The sequence below is a fragment of the Hippopotamus amphibius genome, chromosome 11 (assembly GCF_030028045.1).
Source record: "Hippopotamus amphibius kiboko isolate mHipAmp2 chromosome 11, mHipAmp2.hap2, whole genome shotgun sequence".
Taxonomy (NCBI): domain Eukaryota; kingdom Metazoa; phylum Chordata; class Mammalia; order Artiodactyla; family Hippopotamidae; genus Hippopotamus; species Hippopotamus amphibius.
In genome coordinates, this window is record NC_080196.1 from 15,181,970 (window position 1) to 15,201,028 (window position 19,059).

General features: G+C 45.8%; 1 long non-coding RNA gene across 1 annotated transcript; it reads left to right on the forward strand.

The window, feature by feature from the left end:
- The first annotated feature begins 1,236 nt into the window (after window positions 1-1,236).
- Window positions 1,237-17,237, forward strand: LOC130831891 (uncharacterized). The gene is made up of 3 exons (XR_009048138.1): window positions 1,237-1,375; window positions 8,117-8,192; window positions 8,655-17,237. It is a non-coding gene; the product is annotated as an uncharacterized LOC130831891 (long non-coding RNA).
- The last annotated feature ends 1,822 nt before the right edge of the window (window positions 17,238-19,059 follow it).

Below are 19,059 nucleotides of genomic sequence, written 5' to 3' on the forward strand. Positions count from 1 at the left end.
TTGCAAAGACCGAGTGTTAAATTCCCCAGTACAGTATACTCAGGGGGACCAGTTCAGCTGCTCAGTGTTTAGAGACCCCCAAACACATTCTACTTCTCCTTATAATTGAGTAGGCAGATTTTCAGTAGAGCAGGACATGGAAGGAGATTTCTAAAGCCAAAACGTGCTTTAGGAGTTAGAGGTCCATATTGGACTACTCTCTCCAACTAAAGACACTTCGGATCCAGGAGCCCTTTGTATGGATAACTATTGTGGATTTCAATAGCATGTCTTCATTTACCACTGGTTTCCCTCTTTCCAAGTTAGTGCATCATTTGGGGAAAAGCTTCAAAATAGTTTTGGAAACAACTTTAAAATAGCATCCAGCGATTCCATTTATTTTAAGTACACAAACAGGCAAAACTAATCTAGGCTGTCAGAAGTGAGGGCAGTGGTGACGTTTGGGGGAGGGGCTGTGACTAAAAGGGAGCTTGAAGGGGACTGGGAAGGTTCTGTGTATTGATCTGAGTACTGGTCACCCAGGTGCGTTCTCCTTGTGAAAACACATTGAGCTGCACTCGTAAGATGTACACACTTTTCTGTCTATACGTTATATTTTATTCAGGCCCTGTGGAAACTGTGTGGAGACTTGAAATTGCCCTGTTCCTCTCCTATGATGGCTGTAATTCAAATACCAGGGTCTGGAAGTCAGTTTTTGCTTTTCTCCCTCCCTCCTTCTCCCCTTTCTCCTTGCTTTCTGACCCCACATCTGCAGAAGAGCATGTACACACACACACACACACACACACACACACACACACACACACAGGTCTTACAGTCACTCACTGTAATGACTTGTCTGTAACCTCTATGCACAACTGATCTCACTTGTTTCTGGCTCTAATATGCCAAAACTCATACTATGGAAGAGTTTCCTGTCCTTAGTAAAAGGAATTTATTGTAAAAACTTAAGTGACTCCATCTCTCAGACCCTTAGCATCTCCTGTCACCCTACGTAGCTCAAACACACACACACTCTATCCAAACACAGGAGCCAAATGGACAATACTAAATATCAAGTCATTCCTGTTATGGACCGGAAGTCTGTGTTCCCCGCCCCAAATTCATATGTTGAAGCCCTAACACTGGATGTGATGATACATGGAGGTGGGGCTCTTGGGAAGTAATTAGATTTAGATGAGTTCTTCAGGGTAAGGTTCCCATGGTAGGATTAGTGTCCTTATAAGAAGAGGAAAAGACACCAGAGCTCTCTCCCCGCAATGTGAGGACCTAGTAAGAAGGCAACCATCTGCAGCCATCCACACGCCAGGCAGAGGGTCCTTACCAGAACCCAATCACATTTGCACCTGATCTCAGACTTCCAGCCTCCAGAACTGTGAGAAAAAAATTTCTATTCCTCTACAATCACTCTTGGGACCAAGAGACACATCTCTTTCTAAAATCTGCAATGGAGTTCCAATTTGCTTAGACTAAAACTCAAATCCCTTGTCACTTCCCACAGGCTCTGTGAGACCTGGCTCTTGCTTCCTCTCTCATCTTCCTGTCCTAGCACATACACCCTATCCCACCATGGCTCTCCTCCCCCACTCGTCTCCTTTCTATTCCTCACTGGCCCCGGGGTCTTGGCCCTTGTTGTCTCCTCTCCCTGGACCTCAGAACTCCACAAAGAGGGCCACGTCCCATCCTCCCAGGGGCAACACTACAGGTACTTCTTCTGCTAGGCCTTCCTTAGCCACCCTCAATGGCCAAGTTCATCATCCAGTGCTAATTCCTTAACAGTGCTCACCACTGTCTGATATTTTTTTCTTTCTCTTTTCCTTTTTTGGGGTAAAATTGTATGTATCTTAGGTGTACAATGTGATGTTTTGCTACCGCTGACATTTTCCCAGTCATTGATTTATGTGTCTGTCATATGCCTTCTCCTGCTAGAATGTGGGGGGGTCCGTGGAGTCGGGGATCTTACTTGTCCCATCGCTTCTCCCACCACCTGCTCTCTGGCCTATCAGTGTGCCCGGCACATACCGGGTACACAGCTCAAATTTATGGAACGAGGGAATGGCTGAATAAATATCCAACTGTGTTCTAGTCTTGCCTCTGCTTTTTCTCTGTAATCAAGTCCCCACCCTGTACCCAGTTCATTATCTGACATCTCCACGTCTGGGTCTCTGCCCTAAAGATCTACCTCATGTCCTGTTCTCTCAAGCCTGCTCCTGCCCTCACTCCTGCCGGGGCCCGCCCCGGTGGCCCTCCCATCTGTTGCCAGTCCCCCAGGGAGCTGACTCCTGCCCGCCCCTGGCTTCCTGTGCTTCACCCCACCCACCCCAGCCCTGCCCCTTCCCAGCGCCCACCACCTGCCCGTGCTTCCACATGCCACCTGCCTCCAGATTCCCACACAGCCCGCCCCACCCGCCAGCCTGTATGCTCCCTGTAGCCTGGTGCTGGTGGGTGCGGCCAGCAGTCTGGCCAGCGGAGTCCTCATCCTGCAACTCAAAGGTCTTGGAGCTCTGAGTTGGGCCAGTTCCATCTGCTGAATGTCGCTCTGCCAGCTTCCTCTCCTCCCATGGCCACTCCCTTTGTTGAAACCCCATCATTCCTCCAGGACTATGGCAATAACCTCCTTACCGGCTTGACTTTTCCGATATCCACTCTTGCTCAACTGCTCATTGGATTACTTTCATAATTAGGAAAGCCAGCCATGAAAACATGTATCGAGCATATATTTTGTGTAATGTATACTGTCAGATACTAGAAAGGCTACAAAGATGGTACGAGATGACTCCTCACGGTGGTTTAGAAAGGGTGACCAATCAACTGTACAAGGAGCTGGTTGGCAGGCGAAATGTGGTGAGTGCCATGAGGAGGGAAGATACCTGGGAACATGATGAAATACAAAGATGAGTAAACCAGAGACCAGAGAGGATGCACTTAGACTGTGAGCCCAGCATGGCGAGACCTGGGGGCTGCATCCCCAGTGGCTCTGAGACCCAAGCAGGTTTCTTTGCCCAAAGTAGACACTCAGTTAATACACATGGAATGAGTAAATGACTAGTACAACCCTTCTTATTCTATATAAGAGGAAACCAAGGCCCCCAAGAGTTAAATGAGTTGTTAAAAAAGTCACAAAACTGATTAGTATTTGACCAAAGCCCAAATCTGCCCCAGACAGGGCTTTTTCATCTGCACAGCTAACCTTGGCCTTTTCTTCTCTGAGCTAATGGGGCCAATTTATTTTACCTTTCCTTTCAGTTTCATTTTTATATCCTCTTAAACGTCTTCTGTAAGAGAAGAGCAGGTTAGGCAATTCTTGGCATTCAAAATAAACTTTGCCCCTGTTTGAAAAACTGATCATAAGAACACAGTGCACCACAGTTTACTTCGCATGCTGCTGGTGTTTGATTATTAAATATGAAATAAATACAACTGCAAATGGTGCCACCTTGCTGGAAAGAACGTATGTACTTTGATGTTCTCCCATTGACTTTCATCCTTTTGGCAGGGTGTCATGAACTAAAACACGGCATTTTTCCATAGGAATTCTATATCTGTTATATACTACATAATCTGCATATTGTGAGCTTTCAGAGCACACACATAAATTTGGCTATGTGGTGTTTATTTTTATGGTGGTAAAATATACATAAAATGTACCATGTTAACCATTTTTAAATGTGCAGTTCAGAGGTATTTAACTACATTGACAATGTTGTACAACCATCACCCGCCATCCACCTCCAGAACTTTTTCACCTTCCCAAACAGAAACTCTGTAACCATTAGACAGTAACTCCCCATCCCTTCCTCCCCTGGTCCCTGGCTACCACCATTCTACCTTCTGCCTCTATTACTCTAACTACTCTAGGGACCTCATGCAATATTTGTCCTTCATGTATGGCTTATCTGACTTAGCATAATGTCCTCAAGGTTCAACCATGTTATAGCACGAGTCAGAATCTCCTTCCTTTTTAAAGCTTGAATAACATTCCATTGTATGTATGGACTACATTTTGTTTATCCATTCATCTGCAGATGGACACTTGCAATGCTTCCACTTTTTGGCTATTGTGAATAATGCCGTTATGAATGTTGAAGTATAAGTATCTGTTTGAGTCCGTGCTTTCAGTTCATTTGGGTGTATACCCAGAAGTGGAACTGCTGGGCATATGGTACTTCCATGTTTAACTCCTTGAGGAATCTCCACATTACTTTCCACAGCAGCTACACCACTTTACATTCCCACCAAGGTTCAAGGGTTCTACTTTCTCCACATCATCCTCACCAACACTTGTCATACTCCATTTTGCTCTGGATTTTTGTTTGTTTCTAATAATTATCATCTTAATGAGTGTGAAGTAGTATCTCATTACAAGGTTTAGATTGCCTCTGTGTGTGTGTGTGTGTGTGTGTGTCTTGCTAAAGATAGAAAGGGAGTAGCTTCCTCTCTCGGGGCTGGAAAAGACCTCTGTCATTAGATCCCGAGCCCCATGCTCTCGGTAAGCCCAGGACATCAGTCCCAAGAGAAAGGAAATAACTCTTGATCTCGGCCCAGAGGCTGTGAGGAAGTTCAAGAGAGTTTACAGAAGCATGTTAGGCTGAGAAGCTGGCATCTTTCCATCTCTTTTCAAGCTCACTTCCTAAAGATTCTTCAGAACCTTGGAGGAAGAAGAAATAGGATGGAGGGAGAGGGAGTGGGATGGAGGGAGAGAGAGTGGGGTGCAGGGAAGAGGACACAGGATTAAGGGTCATACATCAGAGCCCAGTATGGCCAAGCAGGGTCACACAGGCCCACAAGGGTCTTTATTAGGACAAAGGATTAGGGTCCTCTCACTGAGTTGCCGAAGCTAATTATAGGACAGTCAATGTCCAGCTCAAACTCAAAGATAGAATCAAATACTAACAGGGGAGAAATCAAGAATCTGGGTAAGGTTACCAGGGAGGTCAAAACCTCAGAGATTAGTATCTGGATTAAAGTAGAGGCAAAATAACAGGAAACAAGGTCAAAAAAGCAGAAGGTCTAATTTGAGCTTCTAAATTGGGATCAGTTACACAGGAAATTAGAGGCAAAAAAATTGAGAAGGCTGTAGGGTTCAAGGTCACTAACTAAGACCTGTTAAGTGCAGAGAAGTAGATTTCCAGCATGGCTTTGAGGTCCCCTAACATCCCTGGCTGTGCCCGGTGGTGTGTCTTCTTCCACCCAACTGACAGCCATTTCCGGGGGCTCACCTACTGTCACTCGAGGGTGATGATACCCTCAAGGTCTTTCCAAGGAGCTGATAAGCAAAGCATAATATACATTTCCCATTTCTTCAGTGGAGAGAGCAGAGCAAACAGAAAAGTTGAGTACTGCCCCTTCCCAAAATGGATGTGGCCCCACTGCCAAATGCACAGGAGAAAAATGTTAAAACTAGTTACAGGGGCTGATGGACACTAGAGAAAAGTCAGTAGAGAATTTGGAGACTTGGGGTGGTAGGTGGGATTCTAAGATGGCCCCCAAGATGCCCACCTCCTGACGTGCACGTATAATCCTCTCCCCTTGAGCAGGGGTGGGACCAGGAAACATGATGGAATATCACACCAGTACAAAAGGGGGGGTTATCCTGGGTGAGCCTGACCTAATCAGAGGAGTCTTTAAAAGAAGATGAAGCATCAGAGAGACCTTCTCGCAGTAGCCTGGAAGAAGTACCATGCTGTGAACTGCCTCAAGGGACCACACAACCAGACACTACAGGCAGCCTCTGGTCGCTAAGAGCCCACAAGGAAACAGGAACCTCAGTCTTAAACGGCAAGAGAGTGAGTGCTGCCAACAACCTGGACATGCTTGGAGGACGACCCAAGTCTCAGATGAGATCACAGCCCCAGCCAACACCTTGCTTTCAGCCTGTGAGACCCCAAGCAGAGGACCAGCCAACCCATGCCTGGGCTTCTGACCCAGAGGAACTATGGTCAGAATCGGTGGAAATCCGTTATGCAGCAAGAAAAAATGAATGCACCTTTGCCTACTGGATGGAGGATAAGCAGTAGATGTAACCTGAACCTCGAGTGTCTTTATTTGTTCCCTGTGACGTAGACCAACAGATCAATACTCACTTCATAGACTTACAGATCCATGTGAGACCACAGAGAGCATTACCTCCAGCCCTCAGAGAGGCTTAAGTGACTTTCTCAAGGCCATGCTGCTAATTAGTGGCAAATACAGTGGTCGAACGTCAACATGCCCTTACCTGGAAGTAGTTCCGCTGTAAAATGGGTCAAGAATGCAGAGCATTAGAAACTGCAAGTCTTCAGCATCATCTTGTGGAAGCCCCTCCATTTCAGACAGGAGGAAATTGAGACACAGAGCGGTTAGGGGGTTTGCAACATTCTTTCCAATTCACAAAGCCATGACAAAGCACAGGTTCGGCCACCTAACAAACAATGGCATCTGTGCAACTGCCCTTCCAAACAGAAATCAGCGGTGTGCGCCAAAAATTGATCCCCAAATTAATAAAGAGCAAGTAAGAGGCATAAGAGATTCCTGAGCTCCGCTGACAGCCAACCAAGTTGCTCCCAGCTCACACGGGACATCGTTATATGGTCACTTAAAATGCCCAAGGCTTTATCCTTTCCAGGAAGCCTCGGCTGCACTGAAGGAGAAAGTGGGGAGGGCTGGCAGTGGAGGCAGGGACAGGCTTGTTAGGGTTTTTTTTAGAAGCTTAGAAACAAAAGAAAATATTGCTGCTTCGCCAGTCAAGGACCTTTTGTGGAGGATGACGTACGTCAGTCAGATTTGGGGGGGGGGGGGGTGCATGTGTGTGTGTAACTGAATAGCCTGTCACAGCCTCATTTTCCACGATGCAAGTCTCCCCTAACTGATAACACTCTAAATAACAGGTGAGTGACTCCTGGCAGGAAGGAGATTGTCTGACCTCATTGTTTGCCTTTTCCCCCCCTCTTTGTTCTTCACAAATAAAGGTTTTTTAATAAACTGAAAGGTCCTCCGCTCTTGCCTGATGATAAAATGAAAGGAACCAGTGAGGTATGGTACAACGTGGCAGCAAAAAAGGAGAAGCTCATCAGAAAATAACAAAGGTGCAAGTTAAAGATAAGGCAGCTGTCAGAGATTAATCCTGCCCGCCTGATTGTTTTCTTTAATACCAAAGCCTGCAATAGCAAGCGATAAGTTTGCTGAGTAATTTGGTTTTTGGTGTGGAAATAAAATTCAGGTAGGCCCCATAATTGATTTCCCTTTCTTTAGTTTTCTAAACATTAAACAACAACAACAACAACAACAACAACAAAAAGCCTGACTTGGCTACACTTTCTTCCAGCTGCACTGCTAATGCTGTCCTCTTGACAGAGTCTACCTTCTTCATCCCGAAAGCTTCCAAAAAGAATGTAGGACTGAGCAAGAAAAGTTCCCCTCTCTCAGCGACATGAGATGCAATTTCCACGGAGAACCCTTACATTCATGTCCCTCAGGGACTGAACTACGCCATCCCTCCCATGAAAGATGTTGGAGTCCTTGCCCTCCGTACCTCAAAATGCGACCTTATTCAAAGAAAGCATCTTTGGGAGGCAATCAAGAAGTGCAAGAGAATAAATTTCTGTTGTTTAAGCCACCCAGTTGGTGGTACTTTGTTTGGACAGCCCCAGCAAATGAACACAGCCTCCACCTCTAACACACCCAGGCAGCAAGGAACCCTCATCTCTAACGTGAATGTCTCGTTAATCCAATTCTGCTTGTCTTCACATCCCCACCACCCCCATCTGCAGTGGTTTCTCAAAAACGTTAGGCATAACTGGAAAGAAGGCAGTCAAGGAAAAAAACAAAAACAAAACAAAACCTGAAGGCACGTCCCTATCCCCTCCTTCTGTGTGCGAATGGATCAGAGCCCCTTCCCTCCCAGGACGCCCCGGGGGGGGTTGGGTGCATGGGCGCTTACACCAGGGCCCTTGCCACGTGCGCACACAACACGCAGCCACTTCCGCTCTGTCGTCTCTAGTTGGTGAAAGCGCAAAGCAGCAACCTAGCGCGCCAGTCGCAGAGAGTGACTTGGAAGGCGGATGCTGCTCGGAGGCCCTGAACATCAGGCAGGATGTTGTATCTCCTGGATCTACAAAATCTATTTTCGGTCTTTTAGATCCGTGATCTTCAAACTTGAACGTGCCTAGGAGTGAATCGCCTGGGAATCCTGTTGAAATGCCTGCTCCGACTCAGTGAGTGTGGGGCGGGGACGCAGAGGCTGCTTTGCTAACAAGCACCGGGTGATACCCACGCTGCTGGCGCGTGGACCACGCCTGAGGTGCAGGGTTTGGACCCTCGCGAGGTGGAGGTGTGGGAAGGGGGCTGGGAAGAGGGGTTCCCTGTGGTGGCCCAGAGGCAAAGCTTTAAGTGGCCACAGAACTCCGCAGATCCCGATGTCTCTGGGCCTTCAGTAGGGTCGGAGGGGAAAGCACAAAAGGAGACATCTGCGGGGTGAAGCTGGGGGGGGGGGGGCCCAAATGAGAACGTGTGCTGCGTGCACGTGCTCCCAGAGGCAGGCTCACAGGCGGCGCCGGCAGCAGAGTCTTATTTATTGTGATAACATGAACAGCCCCCAGGTTGCTCATCCAGCAGCCAATTTCTCATCTTATCTATTATGTGAATGAGATGGGAAAACAGTTTCCTGTTTCTCACAGATATCACGGACGTGAGAGATTCTGAACGAATTCCCTGGAAGAGGATGCAGTCACATCCCCCTCCGCCGGCGCACGGGTTGCACGGGGAGGAATTGGTGCGGCCAGGGCTGCCCTCAGATGGAGAAACAAGCAGAGCCTTTGCAGACTCACTTCACTCCCACCCCATGTTAATATCACCTTGGAAAATGGCTGAGGGGCCCACAGGTCTTTTGGGGTGGTCCTATTTCATGGCAGCTATTCCTTGAGGCCCAAATGATGGGCCGAGGCGGGGGAGAGGGGTGGTTTGAGGCCTCTGCCTTCCATGATCCGTCTCCAAGCTGGCTGTGGGATGCGATGGAAGATCCCCATCTGGAAGGAGGCTCCACCCGCAGCCACCTCCTCCTCCTCCAACCTGCCTTGCCTCCCATGCAAGGAGCCCCAGCAGGGCACAACGCCCTCTTCCCAAGGCCCTGTCAGTCACAAACCTTCCCCTTGAGAAGGAGGACGGTCCTGTTCCAGTGTACCTTAGAGGGTCTTGGGGAATCATAGATTTTCATGTGCATTTGGCGCAATTCTTTCCTATTAGCAAGGAGGAAACTGAGGCCCAGAGTGGTAGGCAGATTTGGCCAAGGTCACTCAGCAGGGACTAGCCTAGCCTTTGGGGGCTACTCTGTGGCCAAGGTCTGGCGGAAGGCAAATCTTAGAAAGCAGTGTTAGTGGGGTAAGAGGTTTGTCTAAAGACAATGAAATACCCAGAAAAACCCTCCTGACTCAGATTGTTCCAGGTTTTGACCTGGAAACGTAACACACCTGAGAACAGGTTCTGACGTGGAGACGCAGACGCAGCCCACACAGGAGGGTCCCAACTTGGGCTGCTTGTTATAGTCATGTGAGGGCTCTTTTAAAATGCTGATGACTGGCCCACACCTCTGACAACCTGAATCCCAATCTCTCAGGCCTCACAGTCCCTGTGAGCTTGTTAGAAATGCGGATTTTCAGGCCCCACCCAGTCCAATGGCATCAGAATCTGGGTGGTTCCCACGCATGGAAAGGTTTGAGCAGCGTGCTTGGGCTACACATTGGAACCACCTGACACCCAGGCCCCAGATCAGGCCAAGGAAATTGTAGTCTCCGAAGGGCGAGGCCTGCTGTGGGTGGTTTTTAACAGAGGCAAGGCCCACGGGGAGGACAGCAGGGCACAAAATGTAAGCTCAAAGGCCTCAAAGACATGTTGCTCTGTATTCCAATCTTGCAAAGCCCCAGGCATCTTCAGGAAAAGGAAATGTGGGTGAGGAAGTGGAGCCCGGAGAGGGGGTCCAGCTCAGCTCAACTTTATATGACCTGAGCCAATCACAGCTGACGCCAGTGACCTAGACCAAAAGGCTGGTGATTCTATGTTCACTTTGAAACAGGGCAAGAGCAGTGAGGGGACTCTGAAGTCTCAGCGCAGCACACTGGGTAAGAAAGGGAGGGGAAGGAGATAGGCAGGATGGAATAGCTGGAATCAGAACTAGCTCCGCTGCAGCTCTATGGCCTGGGGCAAATTGTGTAACTGCTAAGCCTCAGTGTGATCATCTGTAAAATGGAGAAAGTAACAACGCATTCATGGAGCCATCGTGACCTGTCAGGATAGCTGAATATATAAAGCTAAGTTTTGGGGGCACCCCTGGGCCAAAACAGCAGCTGTAATTAGTAGTAATTCAATTTTCCCTCCATGGTCATTTTGAGGAAGATTCTAAGTTAGTCAAAGACAGATGAAATGTGAACAATAATCCTCTCTTTACAGAGTGAAAAACTGATGTCGTAGTTTATAAATAACTCCCCTGGCTACGGAAGACTATTATCTCTGTCTCCTCCAGTCAGGCCTACTTTAATTCACCACAGTGGTTTCCTACAAATGTAAAAAGAAGAACAATGACAAAAAATATACAAGAAAACATGGGGAGGCATGAAAATCAACAAGACATTAACTGATAGGGAAAAGGGAGCAAGGAACTAGGTTAAAATTATGCAGAAGACCCTCTAGATAAATACCAGAGTGAAAAGACAGCTAATTGAAGAATGAGGGAGTTTTCTTAACCAGTGCTAGCTGACTAAAAATATAATTAGCTTTGATTCATGAAGATTGCTACAATATGACTCATTTACCAAAACAGTTACTAGCAGAATTACATTTGTTACTGTGAGAGGACCACGTGGGAGCGAGGGCTGCAGTAAATACCAAGTAAGGTTTCTACTTTCCCAGTGGCACCTTGAGAAAGAGTTGTGTTTCCTCATCAGCTGTTTTCTGTGACCCTGCTGCTCTCAGAAGCACCTTTGGCGATTATCAGGAACACAGAGACCTTCTAGAGAGATGGGAGGTGCTCATGTCACTGCTCCCAACCAGGGCCTTGGGAAGGTCTCAGCTTTCCCGGCCTGGACACAGCACTGTATGGGTCTCAAACTTCTTTTCTCCAAGTGAAGTCACAGCTCCTCGGCAGCTGTGCCCTTGGCTTTCGTGCCTTTGGTGCTGATGTCTCTCACCTTAGAGATTCCACACAAAGCTAGAAATCAAACCTTCCTTGTGGCTTATTGGTTGTCTGACTGCGTTAAGTAGGGAAAGCCAGTGTTTTTCCATTTGGGTATTTTCTCTTTAACTCCACTGTGGTAGGCTGGGCACTCATCCCTGCAGCACAAAGCCATTTAAAGATTCAAACCTTCAAAGATCTGTGTGCACAATTCAGGGAAGGCAATGGGCAGTGCTAGGCTAGGTCAGCGCACTAGCGCAGGTGCAGAGATGCTGGGTAGCGGGAATCTCAAGGAGCAAAGGGACCTTAGAGGAGTTCTGGCCCAACCACTTTAAGGACGGGCATGGATCCGGGGAATGTGTGTGTAAGTGACAAGAAGAGCCATGTGTTTTATAAAAACAGAGCGGATGGCACAGGAAGAAGTAAGAAGATGTATTTCTCACATAGAGAATGAGCACTGCAGGGAGAAACATCCAGAAAAAGGCAGCAGCAAACAGTTCTGCAAGTACAAGAGTAATGAAAATAAATACAGCTTACAAACCTAATGAAGAACATTTCAGAGCAGGTTGAGACCCTAACTGATACAAATGAGGCTCATTATCTTCCCTGGGCTCTCCTGTTCAGTGTAGGACAAGAATCGTGCAAATAGAAGGAGATGACCAGGGCCGTAATGGTAGAATTATAGCCCCACACCAGACCAGGGCCTCTTAATAAGAAGAGCCATTTTCATTCCAGACCCAAATCCACTTGAAGGCCTGAAGACCATCAATGTAAATGATGCGTAGCTGTCCTCATTGTAGGGTAGTTAATATGTTAAGAGCCACCCACATCTCTTTCCTCCAAATATGCCTAAGTGCATCAGTATTTCCCTAAAGCCTAAATACTAAAGATGATTCCAGAGATGATTCTCAGGCTGAGACCAACCACATTCTTTATTAAGTGCCTGCTGTGTTCTAGGTACCAGCCTAAGTACTTTACATGCATTATTTCATTAATCTCATCCACAGGCCTAGGAGGTAGGTATTATCAATACCCCCTTTTTTTAAATTGAAGTATAGTTGATTTACAATGTTGTGTTCATTTCTGGGATACAGCAAAATGTGTCAGTTTCTGGTTATACAGTGTATATATGTATATATATTCTTTTTCATTATGGTTTATTACAGGATATTGAATATAGTTCCTTGTGCTATATACCATGGAACTTTATTGTTTATTTATTTTATATATAGTAGTTTCTGTCTGCTAACCCCAAACTCCTAATTTATCCCTCCCCCACCCCCTTTCTGCTTTGATAATCATGTTTGTTTGCCATGTCTGTGAGTCCGTGTCTGTTTCACAAATAATTTCCTTTGTGTCATATTTTAGATTGTGCATATGTGATATCATGTGATATTTGTCTTTCTGACTTACTTCACTTATTATGATAATCTCTAGTTGCATCCATGTTGCTGCAAATGGTATTATTTCATTCTTTTTATGGCTGAGTAGTACTCCTGTGTGTGTGTGTGTGTGTGTGTGTGTGTGTGTGTATGTATGTGTGTGTGTGTGTATACCACGTCGTTATCCATCTGTCAGTGGACACTTAGGTTGCTTCCATGCTTTGACTGTTGTAAATAGTGCTTCTATGAATATTGGGGTACATGTATCTTTTCTAATTAGAGTTTTCTGAGGATATATGCCCAGGATTGGGATTGCTGGATCATGCGGTAGCTCTATTTTTAGTTTTTTGAGGAACCTCCATACTGTTTTCCATAGTGGCTGTACCAATTTACATTCCCACCAACAGTGCAGGAGGGTTTGCTTTCCTCCACATCCTCTCCAGCATTTGCTATTTGTAGATTTTTAAATGATGGCTATTCTGACCAGTGTGAAGGGGTAGCTCATTGTAGTTTTGATTTGCATTTCTCTATAATTAGTGATGTTGAGCATCTTTTCATGTGCTATTGGCCGTCTGTATTTCTTCTTTGGAGAAATGTCTATTTAGGTCTTCTGCTTATTTTTTGATTGGGATGTTTTTTGTTATTGAGTTGTATGAGCTGTTTGTATATTTTGAAAATTAAGCCCTTGTTGGTTGTGTCATTTGTAAATATTTTCTCCCAGTCCATAGGTTGTCTTTTTGTTTTGTTTATGGTTTCCTTTGCTGTGCAAAATTTTGTAAGTTTAATTAGGTCCCATTCATTTATTTTTGCTTTTATTTCTATTTCCTTGGGAGACTGACCTAAGAAAACACGGGTATAATTTATGTCAGAGAATGTTTTGCCTATGTCCCCTTCTAGGAGCTTTATGGTGTCATGTCTTATATTTGTCTTTAAGCCATTTTGAGTATCAGTACCCTCATTTTAAAGAAACAGATAACAAGCTCAGAGAAGTCAAGTAATCTGCCTAAGGTCAAACAGTAAGTGAGAAGTCAGAGATTAAAACAGAAAACCAGCTGTGATAGGTTATTTTTAGGGTCAACCCCGTGAGGAGGTGACAAAGATGAAACAGGCAGCGTGTCAGAGCAGACAGGAAGGAGTGGATCATCCTGTGTAGAGACAGGATCAGTGCAAAGGCCCAGAGGCAGAAAAGAGCTTGGGAGGTGTAAGGACCTTCAGGTATCTGCTGCTGAATGACAACCTGCCCTAAAACTGTGGCTTGAGACAATACCACTCATTCATTGGCTCATGGTTTTGCAACTTGGAGAGGATGCCTAGGGACATTTCATTACTGCTCCATGTGCTGCCAGTTGTGGAAACGCAACTTGAGCTGGAGAGTCAATTCCAAGGTAGCTTCCTCACGCGGAGAGAAAGCTGGTGCTGGCTGTCAGCGGGGAGCTCAGCCAGGGTCTTTATTCTCCTTCACGCAGCCTCTCCACAGGGCTGCTTGGGCTTCCTCCAGCATAATGGTCGAAGCCCCAGAGGAAAGACATGGACGCCGACAGCCCTTTCAAAGTCAAAACCCAGAGCTGGCATAGTGTTACTTCCACCTTGTTCTATAGGTCTACTCCGTCACAAGCCCAGCCCCGATTTAGTGGGAGGAATGACAAAGAGTGAAAAAAAGCCAGTGTGATGGGAGTACAATTAACTAGAGATGGGGGAGCAAGGAAGGGAAGGGTCCTGGAACAAGGTGATGAGAAAGGTTTTATAACACTTTATTGGCCATGTGGAAATGTCTGGATTTCACTCTGTGTGTATAATAAGAAATCCTTGCTTCTTTTTCTGACCCTTGCTCTTACCTCAACTTTAGTAGAAAACTAAGTTAGACACCCAAGGGATTTCAAGTCCACAGAGCAAATCTGCATGTGCATACAATGCTTTAATTCAGATATTTAATGAATATGAGAAATTAGTACACTGTCATCCTCAGATATAAACTTCCCCCAAATCCTATCTGAGTGACCCATGTAACACACCAGGTTTCCAGGATACAGGAATAATGCCAGTGTATCTTACCAGGTACCATACCAGGCAGTGCCACACCACCTTCACCTGCAGAAACAACCAGCGCTTGATTTCTTTTCTACTCACTACCTTTAAATACGTTATACTCCTGAAAACTGAAATTCAACAGCCCTTCAGTCTGTCTGTAGTAAACATCCCTTGGAAGTCAGGGAGCTTGGCTGTGCCCACAGAGCTGAAGCACCAGCTCCAACATGACTCCGCAGTGTTGCAGTGTCTTCAAGGTTAGAGAACTGGGTCCGTTGGTGCCAGTTAGAGTCCTTAGAGAATGGAGAATGGAGGAATAGCTGCCCTTTGTTGATAGGGCCCTGAACTTCTCTGTATATTGATGGGTGTAAATGTTGTAACACGGTGGAGGTTGGAATGACATTGCTAAGCACATATTAAATACTTATCTTTTGAGGCACTGAGGGTACCAAAGTCAGTTAGACACACTCTAAGTTCTTGAGATGCTAAGTATGGTGAGAAGAATTACCCATAAATAGCTTTTTTTTGGTACAATGTAGCATGTATAGTGATGGAGGCATTCAAAGGATGCAATGAGATCACAGAAGTGGGGAACCTAGCTCAGCTTTCTGTGGCAACAAAACAGGAGAAACACCTTCCTGGAGGAGGTGATTTGGGGCCTGAATTGAGAAGGAGGAGGAGGAAATAAGTAAGGTGTTTCAGCAGAGAGAACATTAGGAAAGAGGCTTCCTAGTGTGAGGCATGAGGCAGGTGTGTGTTTTGAGGTGGCAGGTGCGTGACAAGGCAATGTTACTGGAATAGAACTTTAATGCAGATTGTGGTCGGGGATGAGAGGGCAGATCACAGAGGGCTGTGTACACGAAATTAAGGAACTTAGCATTTATTCTGTAACTATCAACGATTTTTAAAGAGGATAATGACTTGATCAGATTTATGTTTTAGATTAATTGCTGTGGTAGAAATATAAACAAAGACAGCACTGAGACAATATCGAAGGCAGGGAAGCCAGTAGCAAGTACTGACCCAATTTAAGGGAAATGGTGACAGACTATGGCAGTGGCAGTGGGAATGGAAAAGGTGACACAGATCTGAGAAACACTTATGAGGCTGAATTATCACGATTTAGCAATGGATTTGAGGTAAGAAGAGGAGAAGCTTGGGAGACTCCTGGACTTGGGAAAATGAACAAAGAATGAGAACAACGCACAGGGAAGGTGATGAAGCTTGACCAAGGTTGACTTTGGGGTATCTGGTGGCTTTTCAAATTGGAGATGACCAGCGTTTGTTTGAATATATGAATTCAAGTTTGAAAGTAGACATTAAAGCTAAAAAAATAGGTATGTGTGTTCTTTTCACACTGAAGGCAAACAATATACATGGTTGAGATTCTCTAGATTCTGAAGAATAGTGAACATAGAATAGAATCCTAGTACTCATCAATTTTTAAGGGAGGCCAAGAGGAAAAATAGTCATAGAAGAAGCATCAGAACCTGCACAGTCTGGTGTAACTAGACCCGACTCTCCTTTCTTCCCACCACTGGCTCCAGAGGACCCAACAAAGGACCTGACAAGTACACATGTGGACACCCAAGCCTGCACTCCCAGGCTCTGTCCACGTCCCTCTGCAAACACCCATTCCTTCCTTGGCCACCTCCTGGGCCTACAGATGCACACGCAGTGGGTTCATCCAGATTTGGGAGAAACGATTTGGGGAAGAGGCCATGCAGGCCATGGAAGCAGATTCGTGGCAATCTGTGTGAGCAATTCTGGGGTCCTGCAGACTTATAGCATGTGTGATGAGTACCAGGAAAGTAAGGTGCAAGCTCTGGATGGATGTGTCCCCTTAGCTCCGCATACCCCTTGCCGTTTAGGGAGGAGCGAAGGGGGCAGAGGCCAGAATGGTGCTCTTTAAAAGCCCACGTGCAGGGCAGGGCCACTCTTGCCCAGGTCTATGGGTAGAACAAACAGTCTGATAGCCTCTGTTTTCTTGATGAAACACGAAAAAGCTAAGGTTATTTGCTGAGACAGGTTGGGTGGCGTTCCACCTAAAGGAATCAATGCCACCTTGATTGTTTGGTTCTTTTAACTCTTGGGAAACATAGTATCTAAGCAGTTTGCCATGAGAATTTGTTACTTAATTTGAAGTATCACTAGAACCATGCACCAGGCAATCACATATGGATTGGAATCCCTAAGGTGCTACAATGTACAGGCATTCTCTTGGTAGATTTTTTTTTTCTTCTCCTGCCCATCTCAATCAGCCCACAAAGTCTGCTTTGTGACAAAAGCATGGACTAGAAATGGGCGGGGTGGGGGGGTGGGCGGCCGGGCAGGTGCATCACACACCCTGCTTCAGAGCCAGAGGGCTATGAACCTGGTTTGGGCTCAGGAATCCTCAGCCGTGGTGAAAGCAGGTCACCTTCAGAATGATCTGTTCCTCCCAAAGACTACTGGGCTTTACCGCGGGTGGATCTTCCCTCCTGCCTTAAAGGCAAGTCCTTTAAAGATGACATCCATGGCCCACAGAATCAGAGCCAACCGAAGGTGGGATGTCCAGAGAGCATTTTTTTAAATCTTAAAATCATGTGAACTTTCTTTCAAAGAAAAGGAACTGTTTTTAAAAGGAAGAAGAGAACATGAATTAAATAACAGAGCAATGACTAAACACCAGTTACATAATTTTAAAAATATTTCTGTACATGTGTAAAATGTTCATGATGTTACTTTAAAGGAACTTGAAGTTCTCTCCCTGTATATTATACCTGAACATTTGACCAAATGGTGCTTTTTTAAATACTAGGATTTTAAAGACCCTTCCTACCATTAATTTCCTATAATGGCTGCTGAAATGTTTTTTTTTTAATGAATCATAAACGTTATTTCAAAATGGAAGCATCACTAAACATGCAGACACGTTAAAACAATAAAATTTACAATTTAATTTTTTTTTCTTTTTGCATAGGACATCATTACAATATAGAATCTATGCTACAAAATACATATAAAGTTTTATCCGAGCAAGCCAAGGCCAGATTGGGAACTGTACAACTGTAATACTTCACTGTAGTGATCCAGCAAAGACGAAATGTGGCCTTCGGAAGCATGGTGTGGTGCTGGTTTAAAAAAAAAAACAGCAAAAAAAGTTCCTACGGAAAAGGAAAACGTGTGCTGGATGGAAATGGTCTTGGATCCTTGGATTCTACCTTGGGATTTTGGCAAACAACTCCAGAGACACTCCATCAATGGCTTTGGAAGGAGGAAGGGCCATTTGTGTGGAGTCTGGGGGCAGCCGAGACCCCTTGTGCATGCTGCACACCCACACAGCCATTCCCAGCCCCAGGGGAGCCACAGAGACCTGCACCCAACAATGCACAACTGCTCAGTAGAGCCAGGCCTTCCAGCCCTCAGGGTCCTCGGACTTGGCACAAGGTACACTCCAAGGCAAGGCCAGGGAGCAAAGCCTCCTGCCCCCACACCCAGAGACAGGCACCCTGACCTAGGAGTGGATGCCTCCCCCCCGGGTGTCTGAGCCACACCGGGAGGTGGCCCCCTGCTCCATGGAGGGCAGGCTGGGGAGGGAGAGGTCTGGCCTGGAACAGGTGCCCCTGGGCTGAGAGGGAGAGACGGGCTTCACCCAGACCTGTGGTTGCTGGGCAGGCATTCGGCTGCTGAAATCTTATTGTCTGCATTTTATTGCTAGGAAAACTAAAATATAGAGCAGTTAAGTGACTACCCAATGAACAAGGGGCAGAATTGGAAACAGCACCAATAATTCATCCTACCTGTGAAATCATACTTCCTAGTAACCTAGAGGTGCCTCTTTGCACACTGATCTGCTTCTGACTTGTGGCCGGTAGAGTCCTATATGCCTACCTGTTAGGACTCTATGGTCCATCAGCACCTAGCCATGTATTAGGTTCTGTTAAATAATTTCATTGAACTTGAAACTTTGTCTTTGAGGACAGAATAACTTATGACCTGTCATCCAATGTGCCACATGCCAATAAAAGGAAGTCCTAGTTTAGAAGAGAGGTGGAAAGGAAAATGTTCCGGATTTAGATTAAATCCAGGCACAATGTATTCATAATTTATGGCCTTATATTAAAAAATCTCTGCTGGCTGAACATCCCTCCCCCACTTTAATTTATCTTTTCTCATAGCAATTATAATTGACTACCTTACATTTAGGCCTATGCATGCACATTTTATTTTCCTTACTAAATTAAGGCGGTCATTGTGTCTCATACGTTTTGTGTCCTCCATGGTGCATAACATTGCCTTGCTTATGGTAGCTGCTCATAAGATGTTGCTAAATGAAGGGGGACAAAAAAAGAAGAAGAAGAAGAAGAAGAATACCTTGGATTACATCACTAGCCTAAGATTCATGTCCCACAGAACCAGGCCTACCCATTAGCTAAATCCTAGGATAGAGCCCTAGGTGGAAGGAACTGCAGGTCAAAACCAGGAACAATTCTCATGCTCTAGAATCACAAACCAAATGACGGATTGTGC